The 26,204-nt window shown below is 40.7% G+C and overlaps 1 long non-coding RNA gene across 1 annotated transcript; it reads right to left on the reverse strand.

Moving 5' to 3' along the window:
• Positions 1 to 10,826: 10,826 nt before the first annotated feature.
• Positions 10,827 to 24,781, reverse strand: LOC117398327 (uncharacterized). The gene is made up of 5 exons (XR_004543901.3): positions 24,423 to 24,781; positions 20,327 to 20,428; positions 18,877 to 19,017; positions 17,953 to 18,010; positions 10,827 to 15,009 (listed from the first exon to the last, which is right to left on the reverse strand). It is a non-coding gene; the product is annotated as an uncharacterized LOC117398327 (long non-coding RNA).
• Positions 24,782 to 26,204: the final 1,423 nt, after the last annotated feature.

Consider the following 26,204-nt stretch of genomic DNA (forward strand, 5'->3'; position numbering starts at 1 on the left):
GTTGTGTTGTTGTGTGTGTTTCTGTGAGAGTCTCGATTCTCGTGTGTATTCTATCGTTTCCTATAAACAGTGCTGGAACACTCGGTGGCAGACTTCAGTAAATATTAATAAAATAAACATCTTTGACAAACTTTTTTATTTTATTTATTGTTGTTTTTTTGACTTGTCAAGTCTCCCACGCGTCTTGAAATGAAAGACTTCCGGTCAAAATGTTTGTCCAAAAAAAAAAAAATTTCAAATTTATAAGTTTTGCTACAGTGTTTAAAAGAATAACAAACGCAGGAGGAGAGGAAAAATTTTGGTCGTGTTAAGTGATTCAGTGGATCTGCCTGCAAAAATATATATATATATATATATATATATATATATATATATATGAGATTCAGATCGTATTATTTTACCAAATTAATTTAGCATTTCAAAATGAAAGTGTTGAAATAGTTTGTCAATGTTATATATATATATATATAGTTTGTCAGTTTTCCAGTTTACAGAGTGTACTGTAATCTGTCACAAGTGTTATTTAATCTGTAGTATTTTGTATTTAATCATATCCTGATGTAACTATCACTGACACTGTTATCTGCTCCGTTATTGAGTCGTATTTTGTCACACTTGTACTTGCTAGAACCAAAGTCATTGTATTTATCTTGCTCTTAATTGTATTAATACTTGTACTGTGATTCTTGAAATGTATTTTTGTTTACGACTGTAAATTGCCCTGGATAAGGGCGTCTGCTAAGAAATAAATAATAATTATAATAATAATTATAATAATAATTATATATATATATATATATATATATAAGAACATAAGAAAGTTTCCAAACGAGAGGAGGCCCCATTCAGCCCATCTTGCTCGTTTGGTTGTTAGTAGCTTATTGATCCCAGAATCTCATCAAGCAGCTTCTTGAAGGATCCCAGGGTGTCAGCTTCAACAACATTACTGGGGAGTTGGTTCCAGACCCTCACGATTCTCTGTGTAAAAAAAGTGCCTCCTGTTTTCTGTTCTGAATGCCCCTTTATCTAATCTCCATTTGTGACCCCTGGTCCTTGTTTCTTTTTTCAGGTCCCCTGGGTCGACATTGTCAATACCTTTTAGGATTTTGACTGTTTGAATCAGAGAATCAAAGAGCCCTTATCATTCTAATCTACAATTAATCTGATAATATAAAAACCTCCTTAAATCTAGTTTCTGACTGGTCTAGAGACACTGTTATGAAGTCTCAATTCGCAGCTACTGGACCCCAAATCTACAGGCAAGACACGATTGGTCCAAAATCCTGTCATCATATCCGATTCCAAACAACACCCTCCCAGTTCTTTCCGCACCAGCCAATCCAAAATAAATATGTCGAGCCAGATAATAAATAATTTTAATATTATTATTATTATTATTATTATTATTATTATTATTATTATTATTATTAATTATTTCTTAGCAGACGCCTTTATCCAGGGCGACTTACAATCGTAAGCAAATACATTTCAAGTGTTACAGTACAAGTAATACAATAAGAGCAAGATAAATACAATGACTTTGGTTCAAGCAAGTACGTGTGTGACAAAATACAATTCAATAATACAGCAGATAACAGTGATAGTGATAGTTACATCAGGATATGATTAAATACAAAATACTACAGATTAAACACTTGGCAGATTACAGTATTCTGAAGTACAGGATTAAATGCAGTAAAATAGGGGGCAGATAAGAGCAAAATAAAGCACATTTAAGGAAGGATAATAATAACGTCTGCTAATAAATAAATAATAAAGTTTTTTGTTTTGTTTTTCTCTACGTGTATGTCGTTTTTCTAGTCTAATTAGGTCTATTTTTCTCAGCGGAAGGTTAGTGCCCTCGCCTCGGGACGCATAACTCCATGGCGAAAGACTGTCATACACATATTCCACCACAAGATGTCGCTGCCCCCCACACTTTTCTAATCGCTCAATCCAACCTGACAGAAGTTTTCAGTCTACCGAAAACTGAAGCAACTCGACCTGGGCTTTGAACTTGGACCCGGGTTTTTTAAATTTATTTATTTATTTATTTATTTATTTGTTTGTTTGTTTGTTTGTTTGTTTGTTTGTTTGTTTGTTTGTTTGTTTGTTTGTTTATTTATTTATTTATTTAATTAATTACCGTTGCCAGCTCGATCTCTCTTTGAATATATATTAAAAAAAAACAAAAAAAAACACTAGACTGCCCCATGCTGCTCAAAACCCTCTCTGCGTCCGAACAGCAAAAACACAGCCTAAATTAGGGCAATTACGTTATTATTTCTACTGTAACTGCGGTGTAGATAGATGTCATATTTCTAAATTATTTATCTAACAAGGACGGAACCCTTAAAGATAGATGTGTTATTTCGATTGGGGGTCACGGCAAAACTCCGGTACGCAGAGTAATTGTATATTTTAACATCCACGGTGTTGACGGTGAAAACGATGCAGTATTTATTAAATACGTTCGCATATTTGAAAACGTTGCCCATCATATTACATAGGATATCGTTACAAGCTTAGCAGACACACGTTTCGTACAGTGACGTCTTGTAACGACACTGTAATAACGAACGTGTAAACAAACTTCATACAATTTCAGTCAACAGCTCTCAACAGCCGGTAAACTCATACGAGGTTTCCTTGCTGTTTTTTTAATTTAAGAAATTCAAAGTATTTCTAAGGAACGCGTCGTATCCTTTCTCGGTCGCCTCATCTGGCGACTGAAACGCGTCGTTTCGTGGGGAGTGAGGGAGATTCCCGACCGGATGTTTTCAGAGTTTGGAGACGGTGGTGTCTCGGCTTGCTTCTGTTGAAGAGCAGATCTCTTTCCTGTAAACACGATAAAGTTAACTTGACAGCTAGTTATAACAATAAATGTGGAATGCCCAGCCTCGCTTCACCGTTTCAAGAATTGATAGTCTTGAGTCTAAATACAAATAACATTGTCTCGCCATTGCCCGTAATAAGAGTTTCCTATTATAAATATTATTATGAATATGCTTTTTCTTTAAGATGACGTACCGTCTCCCGTTTTAAAAGCAGTTTTGACATTAAAAAAAGCTATGGTATGGCTTTTATTTAATTGTAGCCTCACCCCCATTGTAGCTGCCCTATACTTGTGCTACCATCGCCCCTCAGTGTAACACAGAACCATTATTACCATTGCAGTGCCACTGTCTGTCTGCATTGCCATTGAAGATCATGTAGGGTATAGTCAGCACACTGTGGTCCCATTCTACCAGCCTCACCCCATTGCAGCTGCCCTATACTTGTGCTACCATCGCCCCTCAGTGTAATACAGAACCATTATTGCCATTGCAGTGCCACTGTCTGTCTGCACTGCCATTGAAGATCATGTAGGGTATAGTCAGCACACTGTGGTCCCATTCTACCAGCCTCACCCCATTGTAGCTGCCCTATACTTGTGCTACCATCGCCCCTCAGTGTAATACAGAACCATTATTGCCATTGCAGTGCCACTGTCTGTCTGCATTGCCATTGAAGATCATGTAGGGTATAGTCAGCACACTGTGGTCCCATTCTACCAGCCTCACCCCATTGCAGCTGCCCTATACTTGTGCTACTGTTGGTCCTTTGTAGATTATATGAAGTATTTCATGAATGTATATATGGTTCATTATCTTCACTGTGCTTTGAGAAGGGGGCTGGTTCATTATCTTCACTGTGCTTTGAGAAGGGGGCTGGTTCATTATCTTCACTGTGCTTTGAGAAGGGGGCTGGTTCATTATCTTCACTGTGCTTTGAGAAGGGGGCTGGTTCATTATCTTCTCTGTGCTTTGAGAAGGGGGCTGGTTCATTATCTTCACTGTGCTTTGAGAAGGGGGCTGGTTCATTATCTTCACTGTGCTTTGAGAAGGGGAGTGGTTCATTATCTTCTCTGTGCTTTGAGAAGGGGTCTGGTTCATTATCTTCTCTGTGCTTTGAGAAGGGGGCTGGTTCATTATCTTCTCTGTGCTTTGAGAAGGGGGCTGGTTCATTATCTTCACTGTGCTTTGAGAAGGGGGCTGGTTCATTATCTTCACTGTGCTTTGAGAAGGGGGCTGGTTCATTATCTTCACTGTGCTTTGAGAAGGGGGCTGGTTCATTATCTTCTCTGTGCTTTGAGAAGGGGGCTGGTTCATTATCTTCTCTGTGCTTTACTGCAATTTTCACTTTTGATGGCTTGCTTTCTTCAGGGATGGGAATCAGACTCCCGTTGCCCAGCAGTGTGATCCATTCCCTGGTTTCACTAGGAGTTTAATAATCAGACACACCTGAGCTTGTTGCCTAGACACACTGGGGGCTGGTATTAAAACCTGGAATGGGTGACACTGCTGTGCAATAGGAGTCTGATTCCCATCTCATTGAAATCTATTAGGGCTATGCCGATATTGCAGCATATTTAAATTGATCAAGTCATGGCTATTTTAGCATCTGGATGCACAGACGTCTGTAATCCTGAAAGTGACTGTGGTTGTCACTTTATGCTGACTGAGTTACACATATAATGTCTGTGTTACTCAACCCTGGTTCAAAGCAATGTGGTAGGCGTACTTGCCAGCCACAGTGTGTCATTTCTGTGCTGCAGCATTCTGCAGAACGCATGCTTACCACCGCAACTGTGTTAAAAGTTACAGTCGTCTCACACAAATATTGGAAGAGATTAAAAAAAAAAAAATGCAGCGTGTTTTTTTTAATTTTTTTTAACGCCACTCCTTTTTTTAATTTATTTGGAATCGTCAATTATTTTTTCCCCAATTATTTTTTATTTTAACGTGGCTCACCGCTAGCACCACCCCCGCGCTGTCTCGGGAGGGGTGAAGATGAACCCACGCTGTCCTCCGAAGCGTGTGCCGTCAGCCGCCCGCTTCTTTACACGCTGCAGACTCACCGTGCAGCCGCCTCAGAGCTACAGCGTCGGAGGACAACGCAGCTCTGGGGCAGCTTACAGGCAAGCCCGCAGGCGCCCCGGCCAGACCACAGGGGGGCGCTGGTGAGCCGAGGACCCCCTGGCCGAACTAAACCCTCCCTCCCCCTGGGAGCTCCCGTCCACGGTCGGCTGTGAAATAGCCTGGACTCGAACTCGCGACGTCCAGGCTATAGGGGGCATCTTGCACCCCACGCGGAGCGCCTTTACCGGTTGCGCCCCTCGGGAGCCCTGCCCCATTACTTTTAAGGAGTCTGTTCCACCCAGTGGAGCAGCTGGTTGATCTCAGAAGGTTGTCAAGTCGGATCCTAAAGGATCCCAGTGATTCAGCATTGACAACAGGGCTTGGTAACCCTTGGCAACCCTCGGTAACCCTTGGTAACTCATTCCATCCCCCTCACCTCTCTCTCTCTCTCTCTCTCTCTCTCTGTGTGTGAAGAAGGGGCTGGTTTATTATCTTCACTGTGCTTTGAGAAGGGGGCTGGTTCATTATCTTCTCTGTGCTTTGAGAAGGGGGCTGGTTCATTATCTTCTCTGTGCTTTGAGAAGGGGGCTGATTCATTATCTTCACTGTGCTCTGAGAAGGGGGCTGGTTCATTATCTTCACTGTGCTTTGAGAAGGGGGCTGGTTCATTATCTTCTCTGTGCTTTGAGAAGGGGGCTGGTTCATTATCTTCTCTGTGCTTTGAGAAGGGGGCTGGTTCATTATCTTCACTGTGCTTTGAGAAGGGGGCTGGTTCATTATCTTCTCTGTGCTTTGAGAAGGGGGCTGGTTCATTATCTTCTCTGTGCTTTGAGAAGGGGGCTGGTTCATTATCTTCACTGTGCTTTGAGAAGGGGGCTGGTTCATTATCTTCACTGTGCTTTGAGAAGGGGGCTGGTTCATTATGTTCTCTGTGCTTTGAGAAGGGGGCTGGTTCATTATCTTCTCTGTGCTTTGAGAAGGGGGCTGGTTCATTATCTTCACTGTGCTTTGAGAAGGGGGCTGGTTCATTATCTTCTCTGTGCTTTGAGAAGGGGGCTGGTTCATTATCTTCTCTGTGTTTAACTATTACCTGGGATACTGCAGTAAAGTTTTAGAACGAGGTGGTAAAACCACAGGAAAGCATATTATTAATTAATTAATCAATCAATTAATTAATTAATTAATTAATTAATTAATTAATTAATTAATTAATTTCTTAGCAGACGTCTTGTCCAGGGCGACTTACAATTGTTACAAGATATCACATTATTTTTTACAAACAATCACATTTTTGGTTCTGAAATTTTTTGCACGGTGCAGTACCACATGCTGCAGATAGAGGTCAGTGCGCGCCGGTGTTATTGCTACGTATCGGGATAGGCAGACAGGAGTTTCTGATTAAACTTCAGAACTCCACTTTTCTCACCGTTCTGGAATCTAGGTATGCCTGCCTGTGGTCGGAGTGGGCGGGGCTAGCCCTTGTTCCACTGCTCCGATTGGCTGTCTCTAACAGCCCACCGTGTGAGTCACTGAAGTAGTTATAAAAAGGCTCCCAGCTTTTCTTAGTGCGTGAGTCAGCGCGTAAATAAACTTAAACAGCTGAGAGCATACTGTTTGGAATTACAGATCTTAAGAAAGTCAAATGCATTGGATTAGATGAATCCCAGGCAAGTCTAATGTTGCATGAAGCGAGGGATCTACAGCCGCTGTCAAATTTTAGGATGGGAGACATCATTTTAAAATATTGATGGTGTTTTTTTTTTAAAAAGTAAACAGCGGAAGAAGGGCTTTTGCCCAAAACGTGCTGAAAAAAAATAATTATATATATACAAAATTTCATATTGCCTTCAGTTTTGTACTCTGCAGTTTTATCTATCTATCTACTGAGACATTTCTAGAAATTATAAATTTCCATTGGGGTATGTAAACTTTTGACCAGCCCCCTTCTCAGATTCTGTGTGTGTGTGTGTGTGTGTGCGCGTATATTATATATATATATATATATATATATATATATATATATATATATATATATATTAACAAAACTGCACCCACTCAGGTTCGTTGCCCCTTTAAAAACAGACCCAGGACACAGATTTGGAGGTTTCAAAGTGTGACCCGTTATATATATTTTTAATAAACACAAAAATAAACAAAACAAACACCTAGCTCTTTGCTTGAGCACTAAACTAAAACACCAAGCAAGAACCTAAACTATAAACAGGACAGCTAAGGTGTTTACCTGTTGCCAAAGAAAACAAACACAAACACACAGTTATACAGCACACTCCACCAAAGGATTCACTCTGCCTTTCTCATTGTATGCCTGCACTCGCTCTCAAGCGGGCCCTTAACACAGTAGCCTAGAGCAAACTGGCTGCTTCTATTTTAGAACCTGCACCTGGCTCCAATTTACAATAACAGCCAGGTGCAGGTCAAAATGAACTAATAAAACAATTAATCAACACAATAAAACAATTAACAAAACGTGCAGGTGTACATGTTTTCTGCAGGGAGGATTTTAACCCCTTACCTGCTGCGTTACAATATATATATATATATATATATATATATATATATATATATATATATATATATATATATATATATATGAATGAACATAATTGAGATATTATTATTTCACATCATGTAATCAAAAGAGAAACTACAACAATCATATCGCAAAAAAAAAAAAAAAAGTCTACCGGAAGCCATAATAATTCATGTTACATTTCAAAATGTCAAATTTCTCCGGTCAGTTTTTCAGTTCAGTATCTGGGAAAAGGTGTGCAATTCAATATGTTGACAAGGGAACATTATTCAGCAGCTTTCATTGGACTCTATGAAGCTGAGGGAGTTCATTCTATATAGAGGGGGTGCAATTCAATATGTTAACAAGGGAACATTATTCAGCAGCTTTCATTGGACTCTATGAAGCTGAGGGAGTTCATTCTATATAGAGGGGGTGCAATTCAATATGTTAACAAGGGAACATTATTCAGCAGCTTTCATTGGACTCTATGAAGCTGAGGGAGTTCATTCTATATAGAGGGTGTGCAATTCAATATGTTAACAAGGGAACATTATTCAGCAGCTTTCATTGGACTCTATGAAGCTGAGGGAGTTCATTCTATATAGAGGGGGTGCAATTCAATATGTTAACAAGGGAACATTATTCAGCAGCTTTCATTGGACTCTATGAAGCTGAGGGAGTTCATTCTATATAGAGGGTGTGCAATTCAATATGTTAACAAGGGAACATTATTCAGCAGCTTTCATTGGACTCTATGAAGCTGAGGGAGTTCATTCTATATAGAGGGTGTGGAATTCAATATGTTAACAAGGGAACATTATTCAGCAGCTTTCATTGGACTCTATGAAGCTGAGGGAGTTCATTCTATATAGAGGGTGTGCAATTCAATATGTTAACAAGGGAACATTATTCAGCAGCTTTCATTGGACTCTATGAAGCTGAGGGAGTTCATTCTATATAGAGGGTGAGGGTGCAAAAGCATTTTAAAGATTGCATGAACTTGTGAAATGCTTTTATGATGCACTGGTTATATAATATAACAGAAATGCCATCAGATTGCTCTTCCCTCCTCAAAACGAAAGCATGTGTGTTTTTTTTAGTTTGCTGTGGTTCCCTTTTTCGTGGAGGCCTTTATCCTGCTCTCTGTATAACTAGTGAGTCACACAGAATTTTAAGTTCATCTGATTCACAGCTTACAGTAAACTAGGCACACAGCCACAGCTAAAACACAGACAATGAGCCTACACACATCCTTCAGGAAGGACGGATTTTGCCTGCAGCTCTTAAACAAGTTGAATAGTTTCATTTATCATGCTTGCTTTTACATACAGTTCTGGCTAAAAGTTTTGCATCCTCACCCTACATAATTAACTAATTTTGCTTCATAAAAGTCGAATGAAAGCTGCTGAATAATGTTCCCTTGTTAACATATTGAATTCCACCCCCTCTATATAGAATGAACTCCCTCAGCTTCATAGAGTCCAGTGAAAGCTGCTGAATAATGTTCCCTTGTTAACATATTGAATTGCACCTCCTCTATATAGAATGAACTCCCTCAGCTTCATAGAGTCCAGTGAAAGCTGCTGAATAATGTTCCCTTGTTAACATATTGAATTGCACCTCCTCTATATAGAATGAACTCCCTCAGCTTCATAGAGTCCAATGAAAGCTGCTGAATAATGTTCCCTTGTTAACATATTGAATTGCACACCCTCTATATAGAATGAACTCCCTCAGCTTCATAGAGTCCAATGAAAGCTGCTGAATAATGTTCCCTTGTTAACATATTGAATTGCACACCCTCTATATAGAATGAACTCCCTCAGCTTCATAGAGTCCAATGAAAGCTGCTGAATAATGTTCCCTTGTTAACATATTGAATTCCACACCCTCTATATAGAATGAACTCCCTCAGCTTCATAGAGTCCAATGAAAGCTGCTGAATAATGTTCCCTTGTTAACATATTGAATTGCACACCCTCTATATAGAATGAACTCCCTCAGCTTCATAGAGTCCAGTGAAAGCTGCTGAATAATGTTCCCTTGTTAACATATTGAATTGCACCCCCTCTATATAGAATGAACTCCCTCAGCTTCATAGAGTCCAATGAAAGCTGCTGAATAATGTTCCCTTGTTAACATATTGAATTGCACCCCCTCTATATAGAATGAACTCCCTCAGCTTCATAGAGTCCAATGAAAGCTGCTGAATAATGTTCCCTTGTTAACATATTGAATTGCACACCCTCTATATAGAATGAACTCCCTCAGCTTCATAGAGTCCAATGAAAGCTGCTGAATAATGTTCCCTTGTTAGCATATTGAATTACGTACCCCTTGGTAGTTTTCTCCATCTATACAAAAATAGAAGAATGGAACATTTTGAAATCTAACATGAATTTCTTTTTTTGCGATATCATTTTTGTAGTTTCTCTGTGATTACATGACGTTAATTAAAATCTTAATAATGTTTATATCATTATTTATTTATTTATTTTTAATCCTAAAATTCTAGGTGATGCAAAACTTTTGAGCCAAAGCTGTATGCTTTTTATTTATTTATTTTACCGCAGTTTACCGTGGTTTACCATGTATATGAATATGCTTTTCCATCCCTCCGTATACTTACCATGCTTCTTTATAATGTAAATTCTGCTTGGACAGTGTGAATAAACAGGAGTATATATTATTGTAGGCGAGACTGGACAGAAGGTATTAGACCTTGGTGTGGCCAAACCTGGTCAATTGGTAGCCCTTAAAATCATCCGTTTCTGAAGAATGCCAGCTGCGGACCAATTTATCAAGTTAATTTGTTCCAATAAAAATCTGGATCATTTGTCTCAGGTCCATGAGAGCTCGATCAGGGTTTTGCTCCAAATTACTGAATTCAACAAATTAGCTGCTTAACTTGGTCAAAATGAAAGAGTTTCAAGTCTTTAGAAGTTGGTTTTAAGGGTAACCTAGGATACCTGATGGATTGTGGCTCTCCAGAGACCAGGGCTGGGCACAGCTGGACTAGAACAAGGCTAGGGTGGGGGTGAGGGTGTTGGTGCGGGCGAGAGTTAGTTAGAATTAGGGTTAGGGATAGGGTAAGTGGTCTTAAAATTAAGGTTTTAGTTGAATATGCATGGATATAGACTTATATACAAAGAAAAATTACTTTGTTACAAAAAAAATAAGAGGGTGGAAATATTCATAAGGGGAACCAATATTCCTGAATATTGGTTCCTAGGGGGAAAGAATATTCGTTTCTGGGGGGAGGGGGGGACATCAATTCTCTGACACACACAAAAAAACAAAAACACAAAATAAATCACAAAAATAAAAACTATTTCTGAGTTTTTTGGGGTTTTTTTTTTAAATTAATTAACAAAACAAATGACAACTGACCGCAGATTTTAAAATGTGCAAAATTTATTGCAATTAAATAACAAAAAGGAAAGACAACAAACCTTATTTACATTGGAAGACATTTTTTTCAAGAGAAACAATAAATTATTTTAAAAACAATAATAATAATAAAAAAAATGACTCCAATGACTTTATTGCAGTCAAAGGCCACCCCAGTGCTCAATTCACAGCATGGTATAAACATACTGTGATGACTAGTACTGAACAATTTCTAAGTGCGTTCTCTAGTACCAGTGCTCTATACAGCCTTATCAGAAACCTCTTTGATTTACACGCTACAGCTAAAAGTTTAGCATCACCACCCTCTATACAGAACAAACTCACTCAGCTTCTTAGAGTCCAATGAAAGCTGCTGAATAATGTTCCCTTGTTAACATATTGAATTCCACCCCCTCTATATAGAATGAACTCCCTCAGCTTCATAGAGTCCAATGAAAGCTGCTGAATAATGTTCCCTTGTTAACATATTGAATTGCACACCCTCTATATAGAATGAACTCCCTCAGCTTCATAGAGTCCAATGAAAGCTGCTGAATAATGTTCCCTTGTTAACATATTGAATTCCACACCCTCTATATAGAATGAACTCACTCAGCTTCATAGAGTCCAATGAAAGCTGCTGAATAATGTTCCCTTGTTAACATATTGAATTGCACACCCTCTATATAGAATGAACTCCCTCAGCTTCATAGAGTCCAATGAAAGCTGCTGAATAATGTTCCCTTGTTAACATATTGAATTGCACACCCTCTATATAGAATGAACTCCCTCAGCTTCATAGAGTCCAATGAAAGCTGCTGAATAATGTTCCCTTGTTAACATATTGAATTGCACCCCCTCTATATAGAATGAACTCCCTCAGCTTCATAGAGTCCAATGAAAGCTGCTGAATAATGTTCCCTTTAGACTGATTGGAAAAAGTGTGACATTTCGAAATCTAACATGAAACACTTACTTTACTACTATTATGGCTTCCGGTACTCTTTTTTTGTTTGTTTTTTGCAATATCATTGTTGTAGTTTCTCTTTGCTTACAGGATGTGAAATAAAAGTATATATATATATATTTTTTTCTCAATCCTAAAATTTTAGGTGATGCAAAACTTTTGGCCAGAGCTGCACAGCTGGTGCGCCATTGTCAACTGTCCCCCCTGCAACACTGGAGGAAATACATCTGTAATAAATACTACTAGAAGAAGGTATTATTCTAACATCCACGAGTCCACTGGTTCCTTTCCCTGGTCCTGTGGGACCCCCTGCTGGTTTTCAGTCCCACTGAGCTCTCAATTACTTCACCAGACCCTTCACTGAACTGATCTTTTGCTTAATTAGACCCCTTTGTAATTGTTTTCAGCTCTTAATAAACAGATTTCAAGTCAGCCATAACATTTTCTAAGTAACTTGAAATCTGTAAACTGTTTATTAAGAGCTGAAGACGATTACAAAGGGGTCTAATTAATTTGTGAGCTCTATTGAGTCAGCACAGAGTTTGGTTTAATTTTTTTTTCAGTAATCAGGATGTGCCGAGCGAAAACGCTGTACAAAGAGATTCTAAACGAGATTAAGGAGGGTGTGAAAGACAGCTGCGGTATTTTTTTCTCTTTCAATATACTCATAAGAAAAATTAAAAGAGGAAACATAATTGCTAGGAATTGCAGTTTTAATGTAGATCTTTTTCATTTGCTCTTAAACAGTTGCTTGGTTCAAGTTACTGATAAAAATATTAAATAGAGAACTTGCAACTGCGTAAGAGCTCAAAGATAATTTAATTAAGCAAATGATCAGTTTGATTAAGATGCCTGGTTAAGTAAACAGGGGTAGGAAACTCTGTGTTAGTCGATTAATTGATTATGGTAATTATTACGTCACTAAAATATCAATTCGGATTCCTTCAAAGGAATAGGAACTGGAAATTGATTTTAAAAAGGAATTGTGAGAAAAAGCATGAATTGACCCCAAACCCCTGATGACTAACTTTTTTTTTTGTGTGTTTTTTATCTACAGCCAGCGTCTACACTAGTTAGCAGCGTTTGTGGCTGAGAATAAAAATAATAAATTATTTCAGCAGAGTGACGCCAGAAACATATCTCAGTTAGGTTTCAAACTCTCCACAGCCCTATAGTGATTCTGGTGCTTTAAAACAAAAAATGTCACCAGGATGTAAAGGCACGGCCGCGTGGCGTGCAGGGGGGAGTCACACAGTCAGGGGAGCGCAGGGGTCCCCGAGGGTCTCCCCTGGTAAAGGCACGGCCGCGTGGCATGCAGGGGGGAGTCACACAGTCAGGGGAGCGCAGGGGTCCCCGAGGGTCTCCCCTGGTAAAGGCACGGCTGCGTGGTGTGCAGGGGGGGAGTCGCACAGTCAAGGGGAGCGCAGGGGTCCCCCGAGGGTCTCCCCTGGTAAAAGCACGGCCGCGTGGTGTGCAGGGGGGAGTCGCACAGTCAGGGGAGCGCAGGGTCCCCGAAGGTCTCCCCTGGTAAAGGCACGACTGCGTGGCGTGCAGGGGGGAGTCACACAGTCAGTGGAGCGCAGGGGTCCCCGAGGGTCTCCCCTGGTAAAGGCACGGCCGCGTGGTGTGCAGGGGGGGAGTCGCACAGTCAGGGGAGCGCAGGTTCCTGGCTGTGTGAAGTCACCAGTCTTCACTGAGGGACTCTGAAGGGAGAGTCGCATTGGCTGCGGGTTAGAGAAACAAAACCAGCCAGGACTGTTTCTCCTCATCGCGCTGCAGTGACCCCTACTGGCCAGGGGAGCTCAGAGCGGACACCTGCAGGGCTTGGCCTCCAGGGGGCGGTAGCTCGCTGACATCCAAATCATTGAGCACTCTACTAGATAAAACTTTTTTAAAACCCTTCAAACGTCGAACGAGGTCCAAAGAAACATAAGCGTTAGTTTCGATAACTATCTGCGTTACAGCTGTATGCCTCCAGGTAGATGTGACTGTCTGAATCATTTTCTGCGACAACTCAAACTACAGTACAGTGACTGTTTTGGGGGGGGGGGGGGGGGGGGGGGAACGTAATTCTCCACCAGCCCCCCCCCCCAGCATGGTTACCTGAAAGATCCCCAAACTAGCAGACCCACAACAGACCACAGTGTTACCAGGACATTTCACAAAGGACTGTCCTGTGATATTTGCTTCTGATAATAGTGCTGAGATAGCACAGTACAGTACTGTGGCAAACACTGATTAAAAACCATACACAGAAACTCAGTTATTATTATTATTATTATTATTATTATTATTATTATTAATTGGTCATTTAGCAGACTTATCCAAAGCGACTTCCAGAGACTAGGGGGGTGAACTCTGCATCATCAACTGCTGCTGCTGCTGCTGCAGAGTCACTTCCAATAGGAGCTTGTTTGTTTGACGTCTCATCCGAAGGACGGAGCACAAGGAGGTTCAGTGACTTGCTTAGGGTCACACGCACACACGCACGCACGCACGCACGCACGCACGCACGCAGGGAGTCAGTGGCTGAGCCGGGATTTGAACCTCCTGGTATCAAGACCCCCTTTTCTCTAACCGCTGGAGCACCCGGCCAAATTCATACTGGTAATTGCCTTTAAAAAGTATTTCAAATCGACTTTTTCTTGAACCGTTTACGGCTCTCTGTAAGGCAGTACAAATGTCAGCTCTCCCCGATGAGAAGATAATTCTCTTCCCGGACGGGCGTCTGGAAGTTAAATCGCCATTGATTGGTACTCGATTGCAAAGGTGAGGGGAGGCTGGCTTTTTTTGGTTCGTCATTTTAGAAATCCACACACTTCAACCGACTGGATTTGTGTCAATACCCTGCCGATATAAATGCTTCCTGAAGGCAATTGATATTACGAGATGCACAGAGCGATTCAGAATTCACGCAACGGTCTTGGTTTTTTTTTAATTATTCTGCTTAAAAAAAAAAAAAAGCAGACTTTGTTGTGTTCCGCCACAGTTGCGTGAATGATGAATCGCTCTGTATTCAAATGTTCGACCCTGTGGTTCGGTCTGCTACCCAGCCTCAACCTGTTACTTCTGCTGCTCATATAGAATGCAGTGCCGCTGTCTGTCTGTCTGTCTGTCTGTCTGTCTGTCTGCATCGCCATTGAAGATATTTAAAGGGGACGGGCTTTCATTGGTGTTCTTCAGTCTGAAATTCCTGTCAGCGTTTTTAGACTGGGTCTCTGTGGAACAAAAAAAATATATATATATACTGTTAGAGAGGACAGACCGAGGGGAGGGGGGAGGGGGGAGGGGGAAGGGGGAGAGGGAGGGGGGGGGTGCATTATAATCACAATTAAAAGTGAAATGAAGGCAGCATTGTTTGTGTTTCAAGACCTGAAAAAACAAGGACCAGGGGTCACAAATGGAGATTAGATAAAGGGGCATTCAGAACAGAAAATAGGAGGCACTTTTTTACACAGAGAATTGTGAGGGTCTGGAACCAACTCCCCAGTAATGTTGTTGAAGCTGACACCCTGGGATCCTTCAAGAAGCTGCTTGATGAGATTCTGGGATCAATAAGCTACTAACACCCAAACGAGCAAGATGGGCTGAATGGGGCCTCCTCTCGTTTGGAAACTTTCTTATGTTCATAAAGAACTACAGCTCCCAGCATCCCTCACCATTGCCGCGGGCACTGGGGCATGCTGGGAGCTGTAGTCCTAGCCAGGGCTGTACCGATTAGCTGTGTAGGCTTAAAACTGTATTAGTTACAGTGACAGCTGAAATTGCCATTACAATTAAAACGCTGTTTTCACTCGGTTTACTCTAAATAACTCAAGCAGTACAAGAAGGGGACATTTCAAGTGTCTGTTGTTATTTTTGTTAAGTTTGATGACAAAAATGTGGACATGAAAAGAAAAAAAAAAAAAAACATTAGTCTTTACTGTTTTTTTTTTTTTTTTCAAGAGAGCATTTAAATATCGAGGTGGGGTCCCATTTGTAAAAAAATGTTCAGATTTTTAAAAATATTACGGTGTAAATCGTGAAATATCTTTGACATACCTATTTTTAGACCGAAAAAAATGCCGCTCAGAATGTCTGAAAAAAAATAAGTATATAAATAAATAAATAAATAAATAAACTCTTGAAACGAACTGGTTAATTGTTTACAAGTTATTTATTTATTTTTTTATTTTTTATTTTTAAACACGGCAGATTAGGATAACGAGGCAACATCAGGAAACATTCACTCTCGCTTTGTTCTGTATTTCCTGCTGACGCTGTGTGGTTTCGGTCCCTGGAGAGATTTAATTCCGAGAGGAAGTTGCCTTGCTTTTAAGTTTTTGAAACCGTATTCCTGCTATTAACAACAGGGTCTCCGTGGGCGGTTAAAAACACAAGGCTTTGTTTAAATTAACTCTCTATAAAATCTGACTGGGTGATCTCACCGGCTGAAGAATGCTGGTGATGTTTAAGAGCTTGGACGGTGAGGCTTTGGAAAGGGAGGCTGTGTGGTCCAGTGGTTAAAATAAAAGAGGCTTGTCACCAGAAGGTCCCGGGTTCAAATCCCGGTTTATTCACTGTGTTTGACCCTGAACAAGTCGCTTGTGCTCCGTTTTTCGGGTGAGACGTTGTTGTAAGTGACTCTGCAGCTGATGCATAGTTCACACACTGCTAAATAAATATTTTAATAATGAGGGGAGGGCAATATTCGGTTACACTGGTATATTCGGTTACACTGGTATTGCGTTTCTTGGGCAGACAAAGAGTGGAGTCTGTCACGTCATCGCTCCAGAATGTTCTGGCATGCCCGAGCCTCGCTCTCGTTTTCCCTTTGATAAACAGGAAAGGAGATTCAGTGCGTAGCGCATTATTTCAACACGTCTTGAATAAGCTCGGAGTCGGGGTTATTTTTAACAATATGGACCCCCCACCCTCCCCACATCCCCCACAACACATACATACACAAGCTGCCAAATTAAAAAACGGATCTTAATATGAATAAGGTCTTTCCACTGCCGCTGGGCGGACGGCTTGAGGAGAAGAAAAAAAAACGGAAAACGGCCCAGCTCAGAGAGTACTGACTTAGTTTAAGATTTGAATCAGTTTTTAATTCCAACAATGTTGTTTGAAAAAAAAAATAATAATAATAAAAATAAAAAAATATTTCCTTACGCTATCTTTACACTCGCTATTATGAAGACAAACCGCACCGGGTCACGGTGTGCTCTCGAGGACAAGTAACGGCTGAGCAGAGAACGTTCCGTGTGTTCGAAAGAACGCAGAACATTTTTTAAACTGGCCAGTGCAGCGCGCGGGCCGTCTTTCTGCCTATATACAGAGGGCGCGTTAAGTAAGTGAGCGGCTCAGTAAAATAATCAACTGGTAAAAATTGTTGTTTTCGAATTTGTATCATTTTTTAAAAATGTTTTATAGTTATTAATGTATTATTATTAGGCTTGTAGTATTAATATTATTCATAATTCTCGTTATTAACGTCGGTATTAACGGTATTAAACACAGCCAGATATGAGGTTCAGTCCAAACAGAGCGCCAAACTCAGCGAGGTACAGCCGGGGACAGTAACTTCACACGGGGCCGTTTTATCTACCATCACCTCAGAAACACAAACAAGCAAATAATTATTATTCACCATTTTTAAAAGTCACTCAGCGCTCTCGTGTAGTATTTAAATCTGCTCAGTGTGCTTTCTGAGCGGCTCACTTACTTAACGCGCCCAGTACTTCTGTCACTTATGGACCTAAAATAATAATAATAATAATAATAATAATAATAATAATAATAATAATAATAATAATAATTTAAAAATAAAAAAAGTGTGTTCAATTCTCGAATAAAATAAGGTTGATTCACACTTCAGACTCCGACGTTCTGGTCGGAGTCGAGGGTCTCCGACCGACTTAGTTGCGACAGGTCTTTACAGGTCATTTATTTATTTATTTATTTATTTATTTATTTATTTATTTATTTAGGAAAAGTCCTACAACCTTTTCTCACGCGTCTCTCTGCGACCTGAAATGGCATAGGGTCGGATATGGTTTTTAAAAAAAATACATTTCAACATTTGCTGTATGGTCGGAGTGAAGCTACGCAGATTTCATAGCTGTCGGCGCCTGATTTCTTATTAATCTGCGACAGAAGGATCACTATCGCGACTTTACCTGCTTGGTGTTGTCTATGGTCCTGGATACAACGGGCCAGCAGTCTCTTCAATAGGTTCTGCCAAGAAAAAGGACCGACCATACACTTTAGTATCAATACATATAGTACATTCAGGTACATTTTGTTTGATAATTCACTGCTGTTGAAAACAGAATGTCTTTTAAAAAAATGGACATCAAAACAAACACAAAAATATTCTTCAATTTAGCATTTACTGTTCCTCAGGTATGTGTATAAATATTTAAGAACATTTGTTTTACCATATAAAAAAAATGTTCACTTTTTTCTATTTTTTCTGCTTTGATAAATAGTATGTTTAATCCTGAAATATTATATTTTTAGACCATGAAGTAAGTCATTTTCACCGTGAAAAAAAAGCCCAGATTTATTTACAAACGCTAAATCGATTCAGTTTGAATGATATATTTCTAGTAGGGTTACCATATGGCTCCAGATTAACCGGACGCTTTGAGACACACCGGGATTTCAAAATTCCCCCTAAATTGAAAGTAATTCACGTATAAATGATCTCCACCTTTGCTGAGATTAATCCTGCTGTGGTGGATCATTCACACTGATCAGCTGCTTCTGATCAGATCTTAATCAACGAATAGCTAATTTATCGATAGAGCAACGAGATGATGATGCGATTATATTTGCAGAATAATATGGGCGATTGAATTTTAACAAACAGAAAAAAATAGCGACTGGCTGCAATTCATTCTTGGTATAATACAATTATTTGACGCGCATGCGGGTATTTAAGCACCCTTATTAATTGTAGCTAAGGATGGTTCATTTACACCTTTATTTACTTCAATTTAGGGGCAAGTTTGAAATCCCGTTCTGTCTCACAGCGTCCGGTTAATCTGGAGCCACGTGGTAACCATAATTTCTAGTTATCCGTTTCTCTGATCACTCACCGCTAAGAGACGCGCTTCTATTTTCCCGCCACTGCTGCACGTAAACACCGAGCACCGCGGTCGCTATGACGACGATGAGAGACAGGCTGACTAGAGCTACGACCATCCAGACGTCAAAGTCGGAGTTTTCCACCCAGTCGCCTGAGGAGAGAAATCGATATTTTCAAAAACTATATTATAAGGTTTTGTATAAAACACAACAAAAAACATTTTAACAGTAAAGTCCCACAGTCCCGTGTGGTAACTACAGACAAACATCCCACAACGCAACGCAGACTGAAATGTTCTGTGATAATTTACAATATTTTTTTCTGTAACAATAAATGTCGAATTTTCGCTGTCAAACTACAGAGATGTTTACAGTGTAAATATTATGTTTAACTGCTGTACTAACGCGGAAAGCACGTGTACAACATTTAAAAATGATATACAGTTAGGTAAGAATAATTAAACAGTATTTAAAATGTATTTAATTTAAATTTTGGCATGTGTTTTAAACAGAAGCGAATATCTATTCGGGGAAGATATTTAGAAAGAAAGAAAGGCTTTTCATCAATTTGTTACCCTCGTTTTTCTGCCAAATTTGAAACCCTTGGTAATTCGAACATCTCTTTTTAACCAAACATCAAAAATCATACCTTTAATTTTGATATCAGAAATACCTCTCTGTGCTTTACAGTGCTTCCCTATGCTTTACCAGACCTCTCTGTGCTTTACAATGCTTCCCTATGCTTTACCAGACCTCTCTGTGCTTTACAGTGCTTCCCTATGCTTTACCAGACCTCTCTGTGCTTTACAATGCTTCCCTATGCTTTACCAGACCTCTCTGTGCTTTACAATGCTTCCCTATGCTTTACCAGACCTCTCTGTGCTTTACAATGCTCCCCTATGCTTTACCAGACCTCTCTGTGCTTTACAATGCTCCCCTATGCTTTACCACACCTCTCTGTGTTTTACAATGCTTCCCTATGCTTTACCAGACCTCTCTGTGCTTTACAATGCTTCCCTATGCTTTACCAGACCTCTCTGTGCTTTACAATGCTTCCCTATGCTTTACCAGACCTCTCTGCGCTTTACAATGCTTCCCTATGCTTTACCAGACCTCTCTGTGCTTCACAATGCTTCCCTATGCTTTACCACACCTCTCTGTGCTTTGCAATGCTTCCCTATGCTTTACCAGACCTCTCTGTGCTTTACAATGCTTCCCTATGCTTTACCAGACCTCTCTGTGCTTTACAATGCTTCCCTATGCTTTACCAGACCTCTCTGTGCTTTACAATGCTTCCCTATGCTTTACCAGACCTCTCTGTGCTTTACAATGCTTCCCTATGCTTTACCACACCTCTCTGTGCTTTACAATGCTTACCTCCTGTGCTTTCACTGTGTTTTATTACACTTTGCTGTGGGAAACTTGTATAAATCGCACTTACAAACAAACATTAGCTCTTACATGTTTCACAGTATGGTGTCTTCGGGTGAGTTTTACATATATCACATTCTATACATTCACTAGCATCCGTGTTCCAGAATTCACCTCGTTTGCATTTCTGACCTAATAGAAAACAAAACAAAACAAAAAGAACACATTTTTAATTTTTTTTTTCTGTGTGTTTTTACCCCCAGCTCACAATATCACAAACCCTTTGATGTAGATTTTATATCAAACATATTATTAGGCCTTTGGCATACAATATTATGAATTTTCTTCTTGTTAGTGCGTCTTGCAAAGCTTTTTGTGATGGTGGTCCACTCTATATAAAGCTACTATTATTATTATTTATTTCTTAGCAGACACCCTTATCCAGGGCGACTTACAATTGTTACAAGATATCACATTATTTTTACATACAATTACCCATTTATACAGTTGGGTTTTTACTGGAGCAATCTAGGTAAAGTACCTTGCTCAAGGGTACAGCAGCAGTGTCCCCCCCACCTGGGATTGAACCCACGACCCTCCGGTCAAGAGTCCAGAGCCCTAACCACGACTCCACACTGCTTCCACTTAGTTCAAAACATATTTTGGATAAATTCACTAACCCACAAATACTTCCAAAAAATTATTTGGATATTACAATTAAATAGCTCTGGCCACAAGTTTTGCATCATCACCCTGTAGAATGATCTCCCTCAGCTTCATAGTGTCCAATGAAAGCTGCTGAATAATGTTCCCTTGTTAACATATTGAATTGCACCCCCTCTATATAGAATGAACTCCCTCAGCTTCATAGAGTCTAATGAAAGCTGCTGAATAATGTTCCCTTGTTAACATATTGAATTGCACACCCTCTATATAGAATGAACTCCCTCAGCTTCATAGAGTCCAATGAAAGCTGCTGAATAATGTTCCCTTGTTAACATATTGAATTGCACCCCCTCTATATAGAATGAACTCCCTCAGCTTCATAGAGTCCAATGAAAGCTGCTGAATAATGTTCCCTTGTTAACATATTGAATTGCACCCCCTCTATATAGAATGAACTCCCTCAGCTTCATAGAGTCCAATGAAAGCTGCTGAATAATGTTCCCTTGTTAACATATTGAATTGCACACCCTCTATATAGAATGAACTCCCTCAGCTTCATAGAGTCCAATGAAAGCTGCTGAATAATGTTCCCTTGTTAACATATTGAATTGCACCCCCTCTATATAGAATGAACTCCCTCAGCTTCATAGAGTCCAATGAAAGCTGCTGAATAATGTTCCCTTGTTAACATATTGAATTGCACACCCACTATATAGAATGAACTCCCTCAGCTTCATAGAGTCCAATGAAAGCTGCTGAATAATGTTCCCTTGTTAACATATTGAATTGCACACCCTCTATATAGAATGAACTCCCTCAGCTTCATAGAGTCCAATGAAAGCTGCTGAATAATGTTCCCTTGTTAACATATTGAATTGCACCCCCTCTATATAGAATGAACTCCCTCAGCTTCATAGAGTCCAATGAAAGCTGCTGAATAATGTTCCCTTGTTAACATATTGAATTGCACACCCACTATATAGAATGAACTCCCTCAGCTTCATAGAGTCCAATGAAAGCTGCTGAATAATGTTCCCTTGTTAACATATTGAATTGCACACCCTCTATATAGAATGAACTCCCTCAGCTTCATAGAGTCCAATGAAAGCTGCTGAATAATGTTCCCTTGTTAACATATTGAATTGCACCCCCTCTATATAGAATGAACTCCCTCAGCTTCATAGAGTCCAATGAAAGCTGCTGAATAATGTTCCCTTGTTAACATATTGAATTGCACACCCACTATATAGAATGAACTCCCTCAGCTTCATAGAGTCCAATGAAAGCTGCTGAATAATGTTCCCTTGTTAACATATTGAATTGCACCCCCTCTATATAGAATGAACTCCCTCAGCTTCATAGAGTCCAATGAAAGCTGCTGAATAATGTTCCCTTGTTAACATATTGAATTGCACACCCTCTATATAGAATGAACTCTCTCAGCTTCATAGAGTCCAATGAAAGCTGCTGAATAATGTTCCCTTGTTAACATATTGAATTGCACCCCCTCTATATAGAATGAACTCCCTCAGCTTCATAGAGTCCAATGAAAGCTGCTGAATAATGTTCCCTTGTTGACATATTGAATTGCACACCCTCTCTGGCGATAAGATAAGACAGGATTTCATTATTTGTCCTTTTGTGTTGAAAAACAGAGATTTCATTTTGTTTAGGAATTTCATGCATGACGGGATGTCATTGAATAATTTTTCTTTTCATTTAGAGACCAAAATAAAAAAAGGCGTCCCGATAAAGCGTTGCAAACTCTAATCGGGAGCTACGCGTTTTGCAGCTTAATCGTTATCATCAGACACAATAAAGACGCTATTAACCCTAAATTACTGGCTTATCTCTGTGCGTCAGCAACATTTATCTCTCTTTTTTTAATTTCGAGTGTAAAATACAGAATTAATAGAAGCATTTTCGAGAAACCCTAAGGGGATACGGGGGGGGAGTGAGTTTACAGCGAGTGAGGCAAGACCAGCGTGCTTCAGTCAAGGCTTATGACTTCCAGATCCTGCTTCTTAGGAAACTCAATGCAGCTGTAGATTACAGACATGTGACCACAACCGGTCCCCCCCCCCCCCCCCCCCCCCCGCCGCCAACCCGTCATTTCCGTCCCATCTGTTTCAACTCAGAAAGAAAAGCTGAAAATTCAGTTTCAATTGAAGCTTGCACTCTCCACCAATGCAGACAGACAGTGGCACTGCAATGGCAATAATGGTTCTGTATTACACTGAGGGGCGATGGTAGCACAAGTATAGGGCAGCTGCAATGGGGTGAGGCTGGTGAAAAAATGTTATATAATTTAGGACTTGCCTGATCTCAGCACCACGTTACTGGACCCTCAGCTGATGCGCTATCCTTGCACTTTGTCATTGTAGATACAACTTGCTGTGCTCCTAACTGGCTGCATCCTAGTTCATATTGTATTCTAGCAGTATTGTGATTTAGCCCTTGCTGTGAACTCCACTGTGTTTAAATATGAAGCTTGCATTGTAACTCTGTGCTGCCCTGTGACGCCTGTGTGAGTCGTCTGGGATTAAAGCAGGCGTCTGACAAAAAAAATAATATTAAAACAATATTTGTGTGTGTTATTACCTGTGTTAATACACTTCAAAGAAATCAATCTCTTATATCTGCTTCCTGATTTTAGTTATCATTAATCTTGCGCTGTGTACATCCCCACACATATATACCACTCTAGATAACCCTTAGAAAAGTTTCCCCACAGTAAAAGCAGAGCAAAGTGTAACACAGCCCAGCAAAAGCATGGTAAAGCATAGTGAAGCATTGTAAAGCACAGAGAGGTCTGGTAAAGCATAGGGAAGCATTGTAAAGCACAGAGAGGTCTAATAAAGCATAGGGAAGCAATGTAAAGCACAGAGAGGTCTGGTGAAGCATTGTAAAGCACAGAGAGGTCTGGTAAAGCACAGGGAAGCATTGTAAAGCACAGAGAGGTCTAGTAAAGCATAGGGAAGCATTGTAAAGCACAGAGAGGTCTGGTAAAGCATAGGGAAGCATTGTAAAGCACAGAGAGGTCTGGTAAAGCATAGGGAAGCATTGTAAAGCACAGAGAGGTCTGGTAAAGCATAGGGAAGCATTGTAAAGCACAGAGAGGTCTGGTAAAGCATAGGGAAGCATTGTAAAGCACAGAGAGGTGTGGTAAAGCATAGGGAAGCATTGTAAAGCACAGAGAGGTCTGGTAAAGCATAGGGAAGCATTGTAAAGCACAGAGAGGTCTGGTAAAGCATAGGGAAGCATTGTAAAGCACAGAGAGGTCTGGTAAAGCATAGGGAAGCATTGTAAAGCACAGAGAGGTCTGGTAAAGCATAGGGAAGTATTGTAAAGCACAGAGAGGTCTGGTAAAGGTGAAGTTGACGGGCTTTTTCGTGTACGGGGTTAGGAAATTGCGTTAAATTAACAACAACCCTTAACAGCGACCCTTTTGACACGCTCCATTGAACACCGCCGCAATTCTTTCGCACGACTCAGAAGTAAAAAAAAAAAAAGTTCTTACCGTCTGAGTGCTGGGCTGAGGCGAGAGCGACGAGAGAAAGCAGCAAACACGAAAAAAACTTCAAATCCATTTTTTTTTTAAAATCACGTAGCTGCCTCCTAGCACAATAATTTAGTAACTTAGCTGCGTTCCTGTGCGTATTAGCTATTTGGCGAACACCAGTCTCGTTCTTAGTCCGGTGACTGTAGCCTAGTTTTTGAATGAATCACACTTTTTATGTGGCTGTGTTTTAAGAATTCACCACCCACGTATCAGATATGAGTCACAGTGCCGGTTTTGTGTGTGTGTGTGTGTGTGTGTGTGTGTGTGTGTGTGTGTGTGTGTGAGAGAGAGAGAGAGAGAGAGAGAGAGAGAGAGAGAGAGAGAGAGGGAGAGGGAGAGAGAGAGAGAGAGAGAGGAGGGAGGGAGAGAGGAGAGAGGGAGAGAGAGGGAAGGTGGGAGGGAGAGAGGAGAGAGGGGGAGAGAGAGAGAGGGAGAGAGAGAGGGGAGAGAGAAAGAGAGAGAGAGGGAGAGGAGAGAGAGAAGAGGGAGAGGAGAGAGAGAGGGGGGTAGAGAGAGGGAGGGAGAGAGGAGAGAGGGGAAGAGAGAGAGGGGGAGGGAGGAGGAGAGAGAGGGAGAGAGGAGAGAGAGAGGGAGAGGAGAGAGAGAGGGGGTAGAGAGAGGGAGGGAGAGAGGAGAGAGAGGGAGAGAGAGGGAAAGACAGAGGGGAGAGAGAAAGAGAGAGAGGGAGGGAGGAGGAGAGAGAGGGAGAGAGGAGAGAGAGAGGGGGGTAGAGAGAGGGAGGGAGAGAGGAGAGCAAGAGAGAGGGGGTAGAGAGAGGGAGGGAGAGAGAGGAGAGAGAGAGTGGAGAAAGAGAGAGAGAGGGAGAGAGAGAGGGGGAGAGAGAAAGAGAGAGAGAGAGGGAGGGAGGAGAGAGAGGGGGTAGAGAGAGGGAGGGAGAGAGGAGAAAGAGGGGGAGAGAGAGAGAGGGGGGAGGGAGGGAGGAGAGAGAGAGAGAGAGAGAGGGGGTAGATAGAGAGGGAGAGAGAGAGGGGGAGAGAGAAAGAGAGAGAGAGACGGAGGGAGGGAGGAGATTGAGGAGAGGGAGGGAGGAGAGAGAGGGAGAGAGAGAGAGAGAGAGAGAGAGAGAGAGAGAGAGAGAGAGAGAGAGAGAGAGAGAGAGAGAGAGAGGAAGAGAGAGAGAGGAGGAGAGAGGCACACACACACACACACACACACACACACACACAGATGGCAGGTTGGGTCTATGTACCGAGAAGAAACTCACTCAGACCACAAGCAATACACCTCAAATGACGACGATCAAACCGCAAAAGCTGGCGAATATTTGTATTTTCTCATAATGCGTTTCTAAGGTAAAAAAATAGGTCTCGGATTCTTATCGCGTCGCCAGTGTGTGCACATGTTAAACGAAACTAGTTTATTGTAATGTCTATATTAGTTTCGATACGTCTCCAAAATATATTTAAACTATTGTTTCGGGAGTTTTATACTATATAAATTTTATAAATTTTATAATATAATATATATATAGTTTTATAATATTATACTGGACTGTGGCTCCAGCAATGATTCAGACAGTCCCCCTGAGTTTCAATAGCCATAGTTTTATATATTATACTGGACTGTGGCTCCAGCAATGATTCAGACAGTCCCCCTGAGTTTCAATAGCCATAGTTTTATATATTATACTGGATTGTGGCTCCAGCAATGATAATGCTAAAAAAGCTAATAGAGATTTGGTATTACACTTGGTTGAAGAAAGTTTTCAGTTTGTATGCC

This window comes from Acipenser ruthenus, chromosome 54 (genome assembly GCF_902713425.1).
Source record: "Acipenser ruthenus chromosome 54, fAciRut3.2 maternal haplotype, whole genome shotgun sequence".
Classification (NCBI taxonomy): domain Eukaryota; kingdom Metazoa; phylum Chordata; class Actinopteri; order Acipenseriformes; family Acipenseridae; genus Acipenser; species Acipenser ruthenus.